The sequence below is a fragment of the Corvus moneduloides genome, chromosome 7 (assembly GCF_009650955.1).
Source record: "Corvus moneduloides isolate bCorMon1 chromosome 7, bCorMon1.pri, whole genome shotgun sequence".
NCBI lineage: Eukaryota > Metazoa > Chordata > Aves > Passeriformes > Corvidae > Corvus > Corvus moneduloides.
Genome location: NC_045482.1, coordinates 37450790 through 37472295, shown reverse-complemented (window position 1 = coordinate 37472295; position 21506 = coordinate 37450790). Strand labels below are relative to the sequence as shown.

The following is a 21506-nucleotide window of genomic DNA, read 5'->3' as shown; positions in this document are numbered from 1 at the left end:
GTACTAAATGATCAACTATTCCTCCGATTTTTAGAAATATGTATCACAACAGCAATAAGGCCAAAGGGAAATATTAAATATTATTAATGACAAATGTACCAAATGTCACTGGGGAGAAGCACAGTACAAACAAGGATTTGAAAGTGTCAGGGTGTTTGACAGCAAATTGACAACAAGAACAACTAAATTCCAGATTTTTAAAGTTAATGACACAAGTATAAATTGAAGTATTTTCACATCAGCAGAGCATGCAGAGGAAAAGGATCTGAGAACAAGACTTTTAGTAGCAGTCAACAGACACCTTGGTTAAACCTAAATTTACTTTTTTATTACATGATTTTATATGAAGTTTTCTCTATGACCAAAAAAAAAAAAACGCTTTCAAGCCAAAGAAATCCCTAATATACAAGAAGCTGAAAAATTTAAATTGCTTTGCTTAAGTTAGCTTAAGAATTAAATAATATTAATTTAATAATTAAAATGTAAGTGTAATAACATCACAGCCTTACAATTTTGTATGGCTCTAAGAACAGCCAACTGCAAAATGTCAATTTAATGACTGAATTTTTCCTCCTTCACAGAAACCACAATTAAAGTGTCCCAGTTCCTTCATTCTCAGCCTGTTTTTTACACTCTCTGACTTCAGGCATAATAAAAGATGAAGTTTCTGACCCCTGAAGCTTTTGTTTCCTCTCCTGCACTTGCAAACTTCCCTAATTCAAAGGTCTGGCAGGAAGGAGTTAATGGGAGCTTCCAGATGAGAGACTCCATCTCCCAAAGAGAGTCCAAGACATCCGTTCAGGGAGAAAAACTTGAAATTCCTCCAGAATTATGTGAGATTGGAATTGACGGACAATCAGATCCCCTGGCAACCCTGACCTGGGAGATGGGAAGAGTCCTACTCCATCTGAGCGCTCTGGCACTGACAATAAGCTGAGAGTGAGGACCCTCCAGCTTCCTGCAAAGTTGAGTTCAGTCTGGCAGCTCTGAGAGACCTCCTCCCAAATTTTGGGAAGCAGCCTTGGTCTGATGCGTAACAAGCTGGACATGCCAGGTCCAGGTAGTTGGATGTGACCTGGCAGGACCTTGAGGGGCAGGAACGCCAGCTACGGCACTGGGAATGTCACCAGCTATGGGGATCTGTACTGGGATCTGTCTTCCTCAGCAGGAACACAGAAACTCCAATGCCTGGATGTGTTCTTCACCCAGAAACTTCTTCCTTACCTTACAAGCCCTGAGAGTTGCTGCTCCTTCAACCAGCCTCTCCTGTATTTCAGTATTTTTGGGCTCTGTTTTTTTGAGCTGATCCAAACCAATCCCAATTTGAAGGATTTGAATGGTCCCGCCACCTCCAAAAAGTTCAAAGCTGAAAATAATTCCATACAGAAAGAACTTGGTTGGATTTTGAAACTGCCTTTCAAGGGATGGCAGCACTATGCCAGGGGAGGAAATGTCAATCTGCTTTTTCGGAATGTGTGAATGTGCAAACGTGGCAACCAAACCTAAACAAAACCAGGACCTAAAATAACCTCAAATTGGAATTTTACTTTTGCCCTCTCTTTGGATGAACGTGATCAACAAGTGTGAGGAACAGGACCTTCATTTGAGCAACCAAAGTCTTAGAGAATGCCAACAAAAGATGGTTTTGAACATAGAGATAAAATGAAGCCATTCTGTAAATGGCACCAGAGCACAGAAAATGCCTATTTTAGCTCCTGCTCAACTGCAGAGAACAGATGGAAACATTTAGTTTGGACAACAAGAATTATTCCTTAATAATTCAATAATTTCTCCCTAGTATCAAGACAGCCTGAAAACCAGTAAGAGCATCTTTAATTTTCCATGAACTGAGATCTGTGCACCTTTAACATCATTAGTGATAAGATTTTACATCAGTTGAATTCCTGCTCTGTGGCATCATCCAGAGCTTTTAGCAGCCTCATAACAGATATGTTATATTATATATACCCTCGATATTCTGCATTAACAGCTTCAAATAACAGTGCCCAGGTCTTTCCTCAACTCAAGCCCTTGCAGGTAACAGTTAACTGGTACTAAGTGGAAGGACTGAATTAGTAAATCTTAAGTAGGGTCACAAAAAGTCAACAGAAGCCAGATCCAGGCTCCTGAATTATTTATTTTTTGAACTATAAACATGTCCCTGGTTAAACCACCAGAATTAAGAATTGACTCGTGCAGGTAGATGCTCATTTTGCATATTAGGGCTTCACTACAAAGCTGTGTAAACTTACTCAAGGTAAGAATTTATCCTAAAACAGGAAAATGTAGTAAATGGACACACCAAATGATTTGGCTGTAAGTCAGGGCTGCAGGTCAGCCCAACTGAGCACAGGATGGTGAACACAGGAGGGTAACAAACGTTTGTACCTCAGAGCCTTCACGTATTTTAGGCAGCTGATAAAAAAGAGCAGCTTAAACCAAGGTTTTTCCCTAAGAGACTTCTGGTTTATTTGTCCAAAGAAACATGAAATACAGAAAATATAAATTCACCTGCACAGAAATAACACTGTATTCTCACATTCCTCAAATTATCAAGGCCTATTGTTACATTTATTTACCAAAATATTTTATATCAGTGTTTCTGCCCACTTGCTGTAAACACATCGTTTTGTGGCAGAATTAATGTGACAGCACAAACATCCCTTCTGCTTCATTAATTTAATTAATCGTCTTGGTCCAAACCCCAAACCCACAACGAGCTCTAAATTTGTTGCAACCACACCCTAAATGGCAGCCTGGGCTTTGCAAAAAAAGTCTCAAAGCTGAAAATAAATTTAGGAAGGAATTCCTGGCTGGGAGGGTGGGCAGGCCCTGGCACAGGGTGCCCAGAGCAGCTGGGGCTGCCCCTGGATCCCTGGCAGTGCCCAAGGCCAGGCTGGACATTGGGGCTGGGAGCAGCCTGGGACAGTGGGAGGTGTCCCTGCCATGGCAGGGGTGGGATGGGATGAGCTTTAAGATCCTCCCAACCCAAACGGTTCTGTGATTCCATGAATTTCTGTACAATTCTTTCCAATTTCTGTACCTCTGGATAAATTCTGCCAGTAAGTTTGATAAAAATCCGTTTTTGTAGCGCATTTTCCAGCTGCTCTTTTTGAACACAGAAGACATAAAACCAATAAAAAGGAACAGAAGCTTGTTTTAAGCTTTACTTCCAAATTTTTGTGTGATCAGCAACAGAAGATGACTCGGGAAGGGCCATGGACGTAACCAGGGGTGTGGAGTCATCCTGAGGAACAGATCCAACATACCTTCAGAGTAATGATTTTCTCTGCCCAAAATGATTGCAGACTCAGGCAGGGACTTGAGAGATTATTTTGGAGAAGCTGAGCCAAACTGAAAAGTCTCTTCACACAGAATTGAAAATTGTTTTTAAAATTCCCCACTCTCGAAGAGTAACACTCTAAAAAACTTAATCCATGAAGCTTTTTGGAACTACAGCAAGATAATTTAACACGTTGTGCTGCTCTGAAGTTAAGGTCACACATTCTGCCATCATGTTGTGCATGAATTTTGATTTCCCTCAGCATGATGGTATTTGACATTCACAGAATCATCTCAGGTTAAGGCAAATGGTGAAATGTTGCATCAGGTTGTATTTTAATAACTGGAATTGAGGGTTTCAGGTATTTTGTACTCTTGCAAAGGCACCATGCGTACATTTACATGCAGTGACTGTTGTATCCAAGGAAAAGCCATTCAGTGACTTACAGCCACAGCACTCAAGCACAATTATCAGCTTTGAAACCCATCAATTTCATTTTTTTTCCCTTTCTTCCTTGCTTTTAGCTGGCAGTAGCACAAGGAGTTCTGGCATAGATTGTTTTCAGTTTGTACACATTTCAAAACTGTGCTGATTTCCTGGGACAGAAGATTTAGAATTGCCACGTTCCCTTTAACTGAGCAGGATTTGCAGTAGTGCAAGGTTTCTTGTATTTTTAACTGTTGGGCTTCCAGCACCCAAAGCAAGGCTCATTTTCTCCTTCCACTGAACACTAGAGTGCCTTTTTCTCTCTCAAACCACTGAAAAGTCTAACAGGGACAATGTGTTTCCTTTCCTCTCTATCCCTGCTGGATTTAACAGAGTGCCACGGATAGAACATAACTCTAGGCTTAGTTTTTGTTCCATGGAAGGGACAAAAAGGAACAGGCATCCCATTTATTTTTGGTAGCTTTTGGTGTAACAGCAATGCAATTTAACATATTCTTCTGTTTTTTACACAAAAAGTGATATTGCTGCTCAGCTGCATTCCAGGAGATGCCAGAGAGATTTCTGGAATGTTAATTGTGAAGTTATCAGCTACCAAACTTCTTTCTGGAAGTGTTTTCTGGAACACTGCAAATCCTGGTAATTTTAACCACCTAATGAGCATGAGTTTTCCCAGACTGATTCCCTCAGGAATATCTCCTCCTGGATAAACACCTGTTACGAGCCTTGGCATCTTCCCTGTGAGGGTGGGGAGGCCTTGGCCCAGGTTCCCAGAGCAGCTGTGGCTGTCCCTGGATCCCTGGCAGTGTCCAAGGCCAGGCTGGAGCAGCCTGGGATAGTGGAAGGTGTCCCTGCCCATGGCAGGGATGGAATGGGATGAGCTTTAACGTCCCTTCCAACCCAAGCCATTCCATGATAATCTGGGATGTGAAGCACTGGGAATCGCTGCCCACACCCTGCCAGGGTCCATGGTGAAAGCACACGTTAGTGTCCTGCTCCCAAACATCCCAACAGAACTTCCCACTGAAGGGAATCCTTCTCCTAGGGAGCCACCAGGCACCAGAACAGCTCTGGGTAATTCCAAGGGAATCAAGAGACATGAGGAAAGCTCTGCTCCCAGCTCCCGAATCCCTAAAGCTGAGTTTGGACTGGTTCTCGTGAACCACTGAAACAACAACAGATGAAGAGACAGTTTGATTCCTGCAAAGGACTGGCCAAAGGCCTTCAATCTCGTACTGCTGTCAAAATCCATCCAGAGGTACCATATGTGAAACCTACTGAAAGCCGTTAAAAAATTAAATCACCCTAATTAGGCAGCCAGCACTAGGTGCTTAGGAAATGTCAAAGGGAAAAAGCATCCAGGCCCTGGAGATCACCAACATTTGCATTTGAAACCACACCAAGACCACGCCTTTGAGTGAAAAGGAGATAAAATGCAAGTTTTTCTAATGTTCAAAGGGTGCCTTGAAGGTTTTCAGCTATTTTAGTGCATTTTCTTTAGAAGCACAGATCAGGTTTGTGAGTTTTTTGTACTATTTTGCTTTCTAGTCTTGAAAGCATCAACTCAGCATTCTGAGCTTTGAGCTTTTAGAAACATTCTCTGTTTTCTTTTACTGTCAGGCCTTGAGCTGCTGTGGACAAACTCAAGATCCATCTGGACAAATCCAGATGTGCCACAGGTTGTCCCACCACTCACTTTTGTTGGCCAAACCCTGAATTAAGTAATTTATTGAACTTAAATCATCAAGCTGCAGGTGTTACTGCAAAACCTACTGACAGAAGAATTCATGTTTATTTTCTCTAGATCTTCACAAGAAAACCTCATCAGAAACACCTTCAATGCTCCTCCAAAATGTTTATTTTTTACCTCTTGTTGGAGCCATAGAATCATGGAAATGAGTGACAGGGATAGCCTCAGCATTGACAGTGTTTCAGCCGAGTTCAAGGACAGTAAGAAGGAATTTAACTGGTTTGGAATCTCTGTCCTAGAGCTCATCTTGCAAAACCTGACAAAGAGTTACCTAAATGTTTGAAAACCAGGAGAAGAGTCAGGTATTTGGAGTGAGAGGCCAATCCAAAATGCAGGAATGGAACACTGAAATTCAGGAATGGAACCATGAAATCCAGTCATGACAGGGCTGTGTTTGTGATTCTGTAATCTGGGCATGTAACTGAAATGCTTTTTCAGCTCTGCCATCAATTCCCACAGAGTCAGGACTCCAGGGTTCAGCAACTGCAGTTGGACAATCCTCAATCTGTCTGCTTTAAAATCACCTTTTTATCATCACTAAATCACCTCATTTAGTTCACTGCTAGAACATAGTTCAATCCTAGATTCATGTTTTATAAATTTCTATTTCCACCTAAACAAATAGTTTACTGTTGTGTCAGTCCAGCAGATCTTTTGTACGTTGTGGTTGGGGGTTGTTCCCTCCCTTTTCACTGAATACATCCCATTACTGTAAATATTCCATGAACTTGAATCTAAGCTAAAATTTAAGGAGCACAGCCCTGCTATTCCAACACATAAGGGTCTGTAATCCTTGCAACCTCTCTTTGCCTCCCTTCCCTTCATCCCACTTTCCAAGTTCACTTCCCAGGCTGAGGGGCTAAACTGGTTTCAGCTTCTTACATACTTACTTCTGGATTTAGGGATTGATCACAGAGGAGGAAGTCAGACCCTTCTTTCCCTCCAGCTAGAAATGTAATCCCCCTGACCTGAACCCAAAAATCACTTATGGTTTTAGCTCTTCCTCCAGAACTTCTCCATCATGGGAGAGGACAGACTGTGCTGGTATTCTGTCAGTCCACACCTGGAGCACAGGCTCTGAATACACAGCAATGCCAGTTTTTCTCCCTCAGAATTTGGTGCTTAACTATTTATTTGTTTAACTATTCAAGAAATGTTTCAGCCTCTGAAAAAAACCCTATTTAAAATCTACCACATCGTGTCTATCAGTAATTTAGGGGATAAAAAACCAAGGCACATCAGGAGTGCAGCTACAAACTTAGGATTTTATAGATCAATTTCATGCCACAGAGCCATAGCAGGAGGACACTGGGCTGTGCTCCTCAGCTCCCTGGTTGGGAGATCATTTCCACACAAATGTCTTGCACAAACTTTTCCCAGTTGGCATCGTTTTTCCTCATTGCAAGTAGTGCAAGGAAAGGCTGAAGCACATGTGCAGCTGAGGGACGTGCAGGAAGAATAATGGACTGCAACAGCAACAAGCAGAAGTACAGCTAGGAAGGATTTAATATGTATAAAACACAGAGAAAATATTTCAGTCCAGATCACAGAATGGTTGAAGTTGGACAAGATCTCTGAGATGATGAAGATGAGAGGTAGAAGAGCATTCATTTTATATAAAATGCAATTTGTTACTATGATAGGTAATGAATATGGAAACCATTTTCTAGGTGCTGTGGTGAGCTCACTGTCACTTCCAGGCTCTGAAACAAGATCAGGGAGCTGTGATCCAGGGTCTGTGAAAGGTGATAGTCCGGGAGCTGCACGAAGGCAGGGAACAGTCACTGCGCTGTCTTCTGGCCTTTGGCTTTTAACATCCACACAATCCCAGAAGGGATTGGCTTGAAAACTCATCCATTCCTACCCCTGCCTTGGCAAGGACATCTCCCACTATCCCAGGCTGCTCCAAGCCCCAATGTCCAGCCTGGCCTTGGACACTGCCAGGGATACAGGGGCATCCATGGGATAACCTGTGCCAGGGCCTCCCCTCCCTCCCAGCCAGGAATCCCTTCCCAATATCCCATCCATCCCTGCCCTCTGGCACTGGGAAGCCATTCCCTGGGTCCTGTCCCTCCATGCCTTGTCCCCAGTCCCTCTCCAGCTCTCCTGGAGCCCCTCTAGGAACTGGAGTGTCACCCCAGAGCCCTTCCTCACTCTCCTTCAGATGCCTAGGAAAGAAAAAGGACCTGTCTGGGGCAGGAATTCAAAATCTGTAGGGAGTAGCTCCAGAGATGTCAGACACAACCACACAACCCATGTCCAGTGAGGGCCCCACTCCCATCTTCACTCCAGGACAGCTTTCCCAACAAGTATTCCTGGTTTGAAAGCATTTTATCATCAACCAGCCACACTCCCCTCTTCACAAACTACTCAAATAAAACTTTGGGCATTAAACATGGGCTCTCAGAGTCTGTTTTTCCAGGGAACAGGTGTGTGATTCCCATCTCCTTCTCCAGTCTCATCAGCATGTCCTATCCCTGTCCCTGCAGCTGCAGCCAGGCTGGTCCTTCATAATTATAATCCATCTTTAACTGGAATTTCAGCTCCACATTCCTGCAACCCAAATCAAAACTATTCATGGAGAATGTGTAATTTCATATTTTAAATATGTTTAGATGGGACCATCACGATAATCTGAGGGCACTGGCCCTCCTGCAGAAACATCTGTGTCAAAGCAGGGACTTGTCCCCTCCTGTGGTTCTATTTTTAAAGGCTTGAAATGTATTTTAGATTTTAGATCATCAAGGAAATGGAATTTACGACAAATCAGAAAAATCGTTTTTGTACATGGACTAGTTCATAAACATAATTTCCACTGAAAAGGCATTAGAAAGAAGCTTTTTAAGTGCTAAGAAAGAGAAAAACCAACTGAATTATGGAAAAACACTTGGTAGGAACCCCCAGACTTTATACCCTCGTTCTCAGGAAGGTGCCTGGCTCACTTTTAAATCGTCACTATCCTTTCCAAGAGGAGACATTGTAGAAGAGCTGGATTCTACAGATTTGCAGGGATGCAGACCAGGGCTACCCACAGCCTTAATAGTATCACCGACAAACAGCAAAATCAGCCAAATACTGCTTATGTGGCTTTCTTTTTTTTAACTAGCATCACCTGAATCAGGGATCTGCTAACTTGTTTCACTGGAAGACACAAGTTGTGCAGTTTCCTAACAGAAGTGAATTGGCAGTGAGTTTTAAAGTACCCTTTGCAGGAACAAGGTGCTTTCTCTCCCATCACCAGTTCCCAGTAACTGTTTTCCAAGGATCACAATCAACAGAATAAATATTAACCTGATCAAGGCACGTGCATATCATTCTGACACAACACTCAGAGGCAGTTTACTCAGCTTTTTGCACTTTAAATGGTATTGTAAGGCAGAATGATACCAGAAATGGCGTCAAGGGCCCCAGCTGAAGGCTGCGTGTGATGGGTATATATTGAATTCTATACTCTGAGAATACAATATCACTGAAAGCTACTCCATGAGAACTTCACTGAACACAAAGAGGATCCTCCAGTCGGAACACCCACGTGTCAGACTATTCCTGAGTGCCATTGTGCCTCCTGTCACCTGCTCATTTGCCTACAGGATCTGTCCTCTGCAAATGTCACTCGCTGCCACTCAAACGCTCAAATTGTGCTGCAGATAATAAGAAAACTTAAAGAAAAAAAAAAAATAAAGGCCTGAACCACCATAAATGTCTACACTGGCAAAAGTATAAAACTTCCAAACAAAAATTAGCAGCATAAAAAAATTGCTGTTAGAATTATCTAGAAGAGGTTAAATAGACATTATAATATCTACAACATGTATGATACTGGTTTTCCTTTTACTGAAGGGGCACCTGTGGCCAGGTTTCCTTCTCCATTTGCTGTTCTCTTGTTGTGACAGGAATGAAACAAGAATTCACTCCTGGAGCTACTTCTTCATGAACTATTTATTATCAAACACATGAAGATTCACCAGTGAACACTCCCATTTGTGTGGTATGAAAACAAGAGCATTTTGTTTTCTAACATCTAAACAACGAGCACCTCAAATAGATTCCTGTTCCCATGGAAAATGCACACTGGGATCCATGTCCTGGATTAAGGACTGACCAAAAAAGAGGAGATATTTTCACTTTTGATGAGTTTTGGAATAGAAGCTTTAGTTCACCTTCCCTTCTCCTAAACTCGGCTGCTTTTGCCCCCCCTCTCAGAACAGCACCAATAAACTGAGGGTGGACTTGGTGGACTTGGGTTGGGTTTATGGTTGGACTCCATGATCCTAAAGGTCTTTTCCAGCCTAAATGATTCTATGATTCTGTGATGAAACCTCAAAGAAATGTGATGAATCCTTTGAAGTGATCCAAACTTAGTTTGGGAGGCTGAGCCAAAGCCAGCTGTGGCAACTGCTGACCCACACTGGTGAGGATCTTTACCTCTCAGGAATACTTTTCAGGAATGTGGTAAAAATTAAAAATAACCCTTTTTGTGTTCAGCTCTGGAGCATCACCACAGGTTTTGAGAGGAAGAGAGGCTCTTTTCTTCAGAAACTTGGTGTGTTTGATTTTAAAAGCATCCCTGGTTTTAATTTTCAAGCATTTCCCTGGACTGGGATCCTTCAAGGAGAAGGGCAGTTGAGAATCTCAGAAATGATAATGCTTTCCTTAAGCATTTCAATACATTCTTCACCATGATAGTGGCCCTCCAAGGATGTGAACTGATAGGAAGGGGAGAAGAAAACAAAACTGAAGAGCAAAATGAAAAAACCAATCTCTTCACAACCTTTCAGGACACCCTCATGTAAGAAACACCATTTTCTTAGGTTTTCATTAACAGCTGCATTTTAAATTTTCTGCCCTTGAGCTTCCTTTTTTTTTCCTGAAAGAATTATTAAAACAAAAATCAAAGATCTGAGTTTGGTTTGGGGTTTCAACAGAAAAGAATAATTCAGTTTATCTTAAGTACTACACTGTACATTCTTCTTTTAAATATTATTTATAATTAATAAATAATGACAGGAGCTCTCATCTGTTATTTTAAATCAGCAGCGCTTCCAGCAAAAAGATGCGGCTTTTACTTCACAGAAATTTCTTGTGATATTACAGGAAAACCTAAGGATGGAGATCTGTAACATTTTCTAATACCACAGACTGAAATAATCAAAACCCTCAACATTTTCTGGAGATATCCCAAGAACCTCAAAACTTTCTGGAGGTATCCAGGTTCCTGGGGCTGTAGGAAGCCAATCTTTAGCTCTGCTAAGAAAAATTAACTATTAAAAAAAACCCTGTAACAATTTTGTTATGAATTTTAAAGAGAGAGACACTGCAGGATCAGAAAGTTTTGCATTACTTAAACATTTAACTTTGAAATTGCAGCTAACTCCCTGAGCTTGATTAATTTGGTTACAATAAAAGAAGGGTTGGGAACATTTCCTTTTGTTCAGGGTGCCTGCTGCTCCAATTTTTCAAAATGAAAAGCCTTTGTAGTGGGTGAGTTTTATTTACAATATCTGTGTAAGGAAAAATTCAAAACGTCAGCCCATAATTCAATTTCAGAAGGAGCAGCTGGAAGAGAAATGGGGATCATGGAAAACAAACTTCTTGCTCTGTGCAAAAACTTGGCAGAAGTCGTACAAGAATTTCTGCTCAGGCAGGGAACAACTTATCAAATCTATTACATTTAAAATGTACTTTGAAAATTTGGCTCTAAAATGCACCTAAAAGTTGTGATATTGAAAAGCAACATTAGGAAAATGTCTTTTTTTTTTTTTTTAACCCAAATCCTTTAAATAATTTCTGCAGAAAAAAAAAAAATTCAAATTAAGTAGGTCTCCTTTTATTACATTTAAGAAGGTAGAATTCGTTTATACCTTGCTTTAGAGAGAGTACCTTGGGAATTTCACACAACTCCAAGCCTTTCATGTGGAAAGAAGACAGAGCGAGACAGAAAATTGATTGTTCTGAGAAAAACATCAGGGCTTCAGAAAAGGCAACCGGGCTCCTTGCTTTTCATGGCAATTCAGGAAAAACAGGCTGAGGAGAGAACTGATGGAACACAACCCTGCTCCTTGTCTGCCTTAGGATAACCCCAACCCAAACCTCGGGAATGACAGAGCTGGGAGCCAGGCCATGCAGAGAGCAGAGTGTGAGCAGAGCCAAGGCTCTGTGTGTCACAGGCTGCACGAGAATCAAACAGCTCCATCAATTCTGGGGTTTGGACAGTGCCACATCACGGTCCCGCCATTCCATGGCTCGGGAATTCCTCAGAGACAACAAGGCTTGGAGCTGGGGGTGGCACAGGGCACTGGATGTGGCTGTCAGTTATTGCACTGCTAGAATGTCTCAGGTTTAAAAAGATAAACAGGTGCAAACCCCACTCATCCTCCCAGCTCTGCAGAGCCAGGTTTCCGTGTTAATAATGCTGGATTTACCCCCAGCACAAGGAAAACACGGAGCTGCTGGAGGAGCCTAGAGGAGGCTATGGAGCTGCTCCCAGGGCTGGAGCCCCTCTGCTCTGGAGCCAGGCTGGGAGAGCTGGGAATGTTCAGCTGGAGAGGAGAAGGATCCAGGGAGAGCTCCGAGCCCCTTGCAGGGCCTGAAGGGGCTCCAGGAGAGCTGCAGAGGGACTGGGGACAAGGCCTGGAGGGACAGGACACAGGGAATGGCTTCCCAGTGCCAGAGGGCAGGGCTGGATGGGAGATTGGGAAGGAATTCCTGGCTGGGAGAGTGGGGAGGGTCTGGGATGGAATTCCCAGAGAAGCTGTGGCTGTCCCTGGACCCCTGGCAGTGTCCCAGGCCAGGCTGGATGGGGCTTGGAGCAGCCTGGGACAGTGGGAGGTGTCCCTGCCATGGAACTGGATGAATTTTAATGTCCCCTCCAACCTAAACCAGTGTGGGATTCTCCAAAAATTAGCACCTGTTGCTAAAAGGTGCAGTAAAGCACGAAGGCAAATTGTGAATTCCATCTGCAGGGAAAGGCTTGGACATTACTGAGGAAGGAAGGATTGAACAATTAAAGCCAGCGGATTGCTGGTTAAATTCCATCTATTTAATGGAAGGGTTTCCTATGGAGGAAAATAGCATATTATCATATAATTAAAGATAATGCACGAGGTCTGAGGGGGTGAGGCAGGGTCAGGAAGGTTTGGGAATACTGGGCTCCACAGGAATGTGGATTCCATCCACAGAGCCCCTGCTTTTAAAAATAGATCAAATGGAACAGCAGCAGTGGCTGCAGTACCTGTACAGCTGTGAGCACTTTAGTGGGGGGAAAAAAAGAGTTCAAAAAACAAGCTACGATGCTGAGAATGAGAACTAAATGTTTTCTTGGATTTCACTGAAGCATCCTGAGGTTTATCATCATTTACATATTAAAACTTTCAGGAAATAACCAGTACAACAGGAACTTTACAGAGAAAACTACTTTCTCTGCCCTAGTTTTTCACATTAAAAAAGGCTTTTTCGGAACCCAAACACAGACTTTGATAATTATTCCCCCAAAACATTTGGTTTTCCTTCACCAACTGGTGTAGATTCCCATTTTAGAACAAATAAAAACATATGCAAAGGTCTATCCTGGAAGGGAAGAGTGACAACAAAACAAACCCAACCCCTCAATAAGGCAGAGGTATCAATAACCTCTATCAGCTCTGTTTGTCTTTTCAATGTAAAAATCTTCCTTCTGAGGGTCAAAAAAATCCCCAAACTAAGGGAAAATGAGAAGGGAAGAGAACTGCCTTCACTTTTTAACTTCATTTTCAAAGACTCCATAAATGAGACACTTAATTTGTCTGGGCTAACGAAGCACTTCCATGAATTCTCTATTGATGCTGCTTGAAAATACAGATTATAATTATATATATTATATATTATATATGTATTATAAAGATATGTACTATAAAGATTTGCAGAATGAGCCCTTTCCCAGCAGATCCAGACATGAGTAAAAGAAAAAAATTAATTACAAACACTGGATGAACTTTGTGTTTAAGTCAGTTTTAACTGTGCTGCATCAGAGCATCACCTGGGCGTCAGCACCCTAAGAACAGTGGAGGTTGATTCCTCAAATTCGCAGCTCCCAAGAGCCATCCAAAGTTCAGATATGAGCATTAAGGAGCTTATCCACGAATTTATCCATGCCCTTATTCAAGAGCATTTTACAGGCTTGACTTTGAAAAGCCTCAGCTCGAGTTGGTGCCTCCAGAAGTTCAAAACTGAAGCTGTAGCCTCATTTTGGACCTCTCTGCTACAGCAAAGAAAAGCAAATATGTAAATTCCCAGTGAATTCAAGTGCTCCATTAGGAGCTCAATTATATTCTGAAATGATGTCTTAATTGGTTTGCTCATAGATGAGCTGTACTGCTAACCAAAAATCTACTGCCATAATCAGCACTAAATTTCAGATATTGCCACACATTAAATTAACAGCAGATAATGAGTGGGAAAATTAGCTCTACTTCCATAACAGAAAAAAAATGGTCCCATATTACCTACAGTGTTATACTGAGTTAGTTTCAAAATAGGAAAAAATGATACATAAACAAAACTCTCCTGAATATCCTCACATTTATTTGGCTCAGAAGACCACACATTGATGATAAATAACACATGCAGAGAAAATAAATGGCACAGGACACATCAGATTTGTGCTTTCAGTATTTAATTTAAAGAAGTCACATTTTTAAATTCTATAGAAACCTTCAAGAGATTGACCACTGTTCTACCCTTTTTTCACCTAGTTTTTGTCTTTTTGGGCATAAGGCCCACCCTCAATTACTCTTCATGTTTTAAGGTAGTGCTGGGTCTCATCAGTACCACAAAAATATTGTAACTGATCTGCAGGTGAGAAAACTCACGAGAAAAGAAAAAGAAAGAAAAACATCAAACGCAGGAAAAAGGAGAAGCTAAGGAAGGACTCATATTCTTGTGACTGAAAGGAGGAGAAGAAACTGAGCTCTTTCCATGGAGATAATTTTTCACTTTAGAATAAATAAACATTAAAAAAGAGGTTAAAAGTTGGCAGAGTGGTCAGATTCCCAAACTTCAGCCGCGGTTCAATTTTGGAGGTCAAAACCCAACTTATTACTGCTAGACAAATGCATAATGTGGATTATTTGAGTTACCTTTGCTGTCTGAAGGAAACAGATTTCAGAGATCTTGTCTGTAAATGAGATAATCTTCAACAGTGCTGCCTCCAGCGACCACCATCGTCAACAAGGATCTGCAGAACAACAGCAGAGCAGAAAATCAGCCAGGAGAGCTAAATACTGATTTATTTATTTATTAAAAAGGCACAATTTCATGCAACACATGAATTTGGGAGCTGCTGTTAAAAATAAACAATCAAGCATCAGAGCCATATATGGGAAGGGATTTATCTGCTTGAGGAATATGATAATTACCCTGCATTAATATATATAAAAATACACCTGACTTGGGGAATTCACTGTTAGACCAAAATAACAACAGCAAGGATCCCATGAGTTAAAATTTAAATTAAATAAAATTACCAATTAGTATTGAAATGTGACATATTATAAGCACTAATAAATTATGAAAAGTTAAATCACCTCCCTAGACTGAAATTAAAGGTAACTTTAAGACAAGGTCACTATAAATGCCAGTTATGCTTTTAAAAAATAAAATTATTCAACAATAAAACCACACAGCATCATTTGTTTGTGCTGCTTTCATATCTCAGCCCTGTAACTACAGAAAGATGAATATAAAAAATTAAATCACTACAAAATTCATCAGGTCCAAAAGTTTTTGTCTTGTAAACAATTTTTCTTTTTTACTCAGTCAATTCCACTTGGTTTAGACTTTCTCAGACCATGGAGGAATCCAACTCTGAGCAAAGGAAAACGCCCCTGACTTCCATCACCTGAGAAAAAACACCTTTCAAACCAACTTCTCCCAGAAACCAGCAAGTTATGGAATATCTACATGGATACTCTGCTCTTCGTTGAGCTTCCAAAAATGTAAAATCCTCGAAGAGGACATAATTCACATCAGTCTCTGAAATGAAGTTGCCCACGATTATGTTCCCTCTCTTTCTCATGCACATCTGAGAAAATAACTGGCTGTCCCTGCACCTCCACGCCTGCCCAGCTGGGAAGTGATGGATCAGTGTGGGGAAAACTTTGCAGACACAAAATGAGCCAGTAAAGTCCTAAGAAGCTGCTGTGCAGGCACTGGGAGCGACGCTGCCCCGGCAGATTGATGGTGAATTTCCAGATATGGTTCAAGGTGGGGTTGAGGGGCAGGAGAGGAACACAAAAAGGTGGCTTTTGTAATTGAAGGCTCAAGGAATACCCGGAAGTCACAGAAGTTTCTGTGAAACAAGAGGTGAGAAGGATCTGGTGATGAGCTCAACATCACTGAATAACCCAATCCAAGACACCAAATGTTGGTGCACTGAGGTCTAAGGAACGCCTGGAGGTGGCACTCAGGGCTCTGGGCTGGTGACAAGGTGGGCATCGGGCACAGCTGGGACTCCATGGGCTGGGAGGGCTTTTCCAGCCCCAATAGCCCTAAACCCAAACCCATCACCTTTAAATCCACGCCCTGTGCAGCCAAAACCTACAACCCCTTGGAATCAGTAGTTAAGGTTGGAAAAAGCCTTGAGGATCATCGAGTTCAACCAGCACCACTTTTTGACAGCTCTGTTGGCTTTGGTGTCCTTTATTTGGTCTCTAAGCCAACCCAGTGAAGTCCAAGGAATCAACTGGTACAGAAGCCAAGGCAGGATCCAACAACAAATTTCTTTAAGGAGTTCAGCACAGAATTTGGATCAGTGGCTCCAAAGGAGGAAGCTCACCTGCTGAAAACTGGAAAATGGACTGAGAATTGGAGTGAAAAATGGCATTTTAAAGGGAAAACATATAATGTGGAGCAGCTCTGGGATGAGAATGCAATATTTCATTGTGCCACTCTAAACAGCTCTTGTTTGGAGTCTCCAGAGTGGTTCAGTGTCTGGGACTTGTCTTCACTAAAAATGACTTTGTTCACATAATTTGGTGTTTAGGTTTTCTATCAACTGTGCTTCAGACTTCCCATTCAGTTCTTAATCTCCCCAGATTTCTTTCAGTGCCATGAAAAGATCTGTATTTTATTTTTTTGCCTGACAAGTAAATCATTCTCACGTTGCCTTTTGTGTTAATAGATGATATTTTCTATTTTCTTTGTGAACTGCACAACCACAATCCAGATACTTCAACTCTGTTCCCACTGCAGATGTTATTTCTGATCGGATTTAATCATCACTCTCAACCAGAACAACTGCAATAATTGTAAGGGTATCATTAATTTTGTTCTCAAAACCTCTAAGCCTTCTCCAAGGGCTTGGAGCATCAGAGCACTGGGAAGAAATTTCTTCTGGGTTTAACCACATCTTTCAAGGGAATCTGCTGAATTTCTTGGGACCTGTTAATTTTGCTGAATGGCACCCAAGTGCTTAATTTTTTCTTCATCTGATTTTATGATCATCACCCTAAGACCAGGAGGAGACACTCTGATCTCACCTTCAATTAATGGGAATTTATTGATGAGATTAAACGTTTTCTGTTTAAATGCACATGATGTTATTTGCAGTGTGGATTCCTGAAAGGCATTTGATACAGACACCAATAAAGACACAGTTCCACAGAATTCCAGGATGCTTTGGGATAGAAGGAACCTTAAAGCCCATCCAGTTCCAGCCCTTGCCATGGGCAGGGACACCTCCTACTATCCCAGGTTGCTCCAACTCCCATCCAGCAGATCCCTATGGATCCTGAACACCCTTTCCTAGTCACCACAGCCCAGGAGCCTGCAATTCCTTTGTGCTGCTCTTCAGGTGCTCCCCATTCTTCTTTTTAAATTTTTCTGGTTTTCTTATATTCTCCAGCACCTTATTTTGAATGTTGTTCCTCTAAATATCCCAGAGTATGAAGAGTTGGTTCTACAGGATTCTGCATCCTAGTCTGGTGCCAACCCACCAAACATATGTCTCTGCTCAAAAGGAAGAATCTGTTTTGATTTCTCTTTTTTTAAAAAAAATTTCTTCCTGGACTGGGGACAAAACATTTCTTTAGCTACAACTCAACATTTAGTATCTTCTGAGATATGAATCTTCCTATAAATTTTTCTTAATTTATTCCCATGTAGCAACTTTGAAGAAGCTGAACTGCGTGAACACACGACAATAATTATTAAATGTTTGAAAATTCATTACTCAATCAAAAGTAATTTAGAAATTCTTGGCTGTGAGGGTGGGGAGACCCTGGAGTGGATTTCCCAGAGAAGCTGTGGCTGCCCCTGGATGCCTGGCAGTATCCAAGGCCAGGTTTGACATTGGGGCTTGGAGCAAGCTGGGATAATGGAAGGTGTCCCTGCCCATGGCAGGGGTGGCACTGGATGGGCTTTAAAGTCCTTTCCAACCCAACCCATTCCAGGATTCCATGATGATTCTTCAATCTCATGGGTGACAAATATGCCTGAGCTTCCTAGAGATGTTTAGGAATGAAAAGAAACCTGTCAGCTCAGACAGGTGCAAAATCTCACATCATTTTCTGTTAGCTAAGGGAATATTTGGGATGCACCACACAGAAACACTCCAAAGCCTCTGCAATCTCCATCAGCCGTTGCCTCTGGGAGGTGTTTTTCTTGTTTGTGAGAAAAAAATCCTTGCAGTCACATGAAAATTATTCCACAGCAAGATAAATGCACGCAGGAAACAGCAGAAATTTTCGATGCATAACACAGTCTCTGCACACAGAGTTAGGGAAGTATCTCCTAATTCTTTTTTTGTTTTTTTGTAAAGGACCAGCAGATTGGAAAAACACTGAAGGGATCTTTCTTTGTATTTTCACACCTGAGGGGTGCAGTGCAGGAGGAGGACAGGACCAGGAATATGCAAGAATGAGCAGGGCTAGATTCTCCTCTGAGCTCAGAACCCCCACCATGATCCAGCTGAGTTCCACAGGCTACCACTGGAAAAGAATGAAGAAAACACATTCGTGTTTTCCCTTTTTTATTCCACAATAATGCTGAAAAGGCTGCCTCAATCTTTCTTTTAAATTAATAGTTTGAAGTGAGAAATAAATAAAGCAGGTCAGCTTGTTTTTGTCAGAGATGAGCGAGCAAGGACTAATGAGATCACATGACAGATGAGTCTTCTCCAAGATTGTCCTAAGGAAGAATTCCATCCTGCTTTTAACTGTTATTTACCATTTTATTGACACCAATAGAACAGAATTTTCTAATTACCATTAGAAAACAAGAAGATACTGTAACTAAAAGTAGGAAAGCCTCACTAATTGTACTAATTTAATGTCTGGTATTCTGGGGAAGGGCAGTTTTGGGGATGCTGTGGTGTGGGGCACTGCTTCTGCACCAGATATTTGTCTCTATTTATTCATATTTAAGTCTAACCCCCACATTATATATAAGCAGTATATGTACATAAATATACAGAATAAACAAATGTGTTTTCTCTATGTATATAGACAACAGATACTTCATCTTTTACTACAGGCAAAATCCCACTGCTATCAAAATTTCTGAGAACCAAAATATTTCTGGAAGAAATAAATCCCCCAGCCCTCAATGAGACACAAACTACATCAGAAAGAAATCCCATTTATCTTCCAAACACGAATATCTCCATTTTCTTCCTTTCTGGATTACTTCTAAATACTTTTTTAGCAGCTAATCTCTCTTTAAAGCTGAACAGTGTAACAGAGCACAGAAGAGGCCACAGGGTAGGAGAGCTGGGAAGGTTCACCTGGAGAAGGGAAGGACACAGGGAGAGCTCAAAGCCCCTTGCAGGGCCTAAAGGGGCTCCAGGAGAGCTGCAGAGGGACTGGGGACAAGGGACGGAGGGACAGGACACAGGGAATGGCTTCCCAGTGCCAGAGGGCAGGGATGGATGGGAGATTGGGAAGAAATCCCATGGACTGAGTTAACTTCCATGAGTCTTCCTTTCTGAGTAGCCCAGAAAACAAGGGACGGGGAGAATCCCTCATTCATGGAAATTGAACAGGGGAAAGTGAGCTCAATGCCACGCTAAGAAAATTATCATCCACAGCAAACTAGGTCACAGGAGTGAGTGGTTTACTAAATATAAACTTTCTTTGTAGTCAGGCAACCACTGTCAGAGTAATGAGATTTACTCATATTTCACCCAAGTGCTCTCTGAATTCAGACTCATTAAAATAACCACTGAGAGACCACTCACACGTCCCTCACCTCAGGTGACGCAGCAGCAAATTCAAACTGTCTCTAAAAAAAGAGAACTTTTGCAATTTCTAGGTATAAAAGAGACCCCTTTGCATCTACACTGCCATTCACCCAAACATCTCCTGTATCCAAAAATACACTCCCGAGCGTAATTCACTTCCCAAGTCACGTGGAGGTGACAGAGCCTTACTCTACTCCCAGAAAACCGTGGTGGCACAGTGAGTTTTAGTGACCTCCTCAAATCCCTGCTATGGTGGTGACACAGTTGGAAGGGAAACACAAAATTCCTGTCAGCTGTCACCCAGTGCTTCCAACCCTGCAAGGAGCCTGGGTTCTCCCGAAAAATGTGCAAACCAGGAAAAATGAATGCAAGGGTGAGAACGCTCCCTGTTGTTTATTTTCTTGTGTTGGAGAAAGAAAAGAGAATAATATTTTTCTAGCCATGCAAGTATCACTGTGTTTATAACAGGATGTTCCTCCTCTGCTGTTTGGATGGTTCCAAAAATATTCCCCTTTGGTTTGTGGCAGTGGCTGTCACCCTGACAGCGTTTGCTGCCTCCAGGGCAGGCTGTGTCTGTAACAAATCTGCACAGGCAACTGATGCCACACTCCCATTTTTTCTAAACTTGGAGCTAAAAACTGAAGGGGCTGAATTAGACAACTGTGGAATCAAAGCTTTAATTTCCAAATGGTTATTTCCTAGTGGTGCTCGCGTTCAAAACCTGCAAAGAGGGTGCAAGTTGGGCTGAAAGTTCTATTTTTGGTGGGTTTTGAGACAACTGCACGCTGACATTTACTATTATAAAATAATTAATGCTCCTCTGCTTTCAAACACTGGGTACCAGAAATGATGCCACTGAATCAAAACCTGAAAAGAGGACACTTCACTGCAGATAAAACACTGACATCTCTTCAGAGAATTCCTTTTAAAAAGGGAAAAAAATGGCACAGTGTTGAGCCTCAGTTGTTTGAAGAAATATTTTTCTCCTCCAAAATGAAATTAGAAACATTCAGAAGCCCAAAATGTAGTATATTTATGAATGTATCAATGTGTAGTTACACAGCCAAAGGAAAAAATGCATCTCTTCAGATACATCTCTTGGTTTATTTTCTGGCTTCTTCCAAGGACAGAAAAGGCAATCAAACACAACAGAAGAATTGTATTAATTGGCTGATCTTATGACAGTTTCCATTCAGCAGTATTTTCCTGTTCTTTTCATTGATTACAATTATTCAGCACAAAATGCAGAGGTTTACACCATGTTTCAAGCAGTTTCTGCCTCTTTTTGGGCACTGCCATGGCTGGGACTGCCCTGGGTCTGCACTAGTCCCTCCTCTCTTGGATATTTTAATTTATTTAACTGCTATCAATGTTTAAACAATAAATCTTGGTATCATTGGAAGGATTTCCATGAAATCACAAATATCTTATTTATTTTTAAGGAAAGAAAACCTGAAAGTAAGTCTGGAAAAGAATTTCTCTGAAATCTGAGAGTAATAATTAACAGGTTTCAGGGGTCCTTTCTGCATTTTAATTTCAATATTTGACTAAGAACTGTGTCTAATTTCCCAGACCAAGAAGTGGTTTTTTGGTCTGTATTTTAACACCTGCAGTTTTACAAAGGATTTCTCTTTTGATGGAACTCCTGGAAACAAATTAATTCATAAGTGCCTCCAAATCCCACAAGATTTAACGGAGGAATACTTCCTTATATAGCAGTGCATGTTCACCATCAAACTGAAATCTAGTAAAAGATTTTATGTAAAATTAAAATGTTTTTAATCCTTCTATCCCACTTCTCCAGGCCTACATTCACA

At 41.5% G+C, this 21506-nt stretch overlaps 1 protein-coding gene across 2 annotated transcripts in view; it reads right to left on the bottom strand.

Moving 5' to 3' along the window:
- Window positions 1-21506, bottom strand: part of MBD5 (methyl-CpG binding domain protein 5) — a 109350-nt gene that overhangs the window by 51912 nt on the left and 35932 nt on the right. For both annotated transcript variants that reach the window (XM_032115194.1, XM_032115195.1), the window contains exon 2: window positions 14591-14688. The gene's annotated coding sequence lies outside the window, so the exon portion shown is untranslated. The remainder of the gene's footprint in view (window positions 1-14590; window positions 14689-21506) is intronic.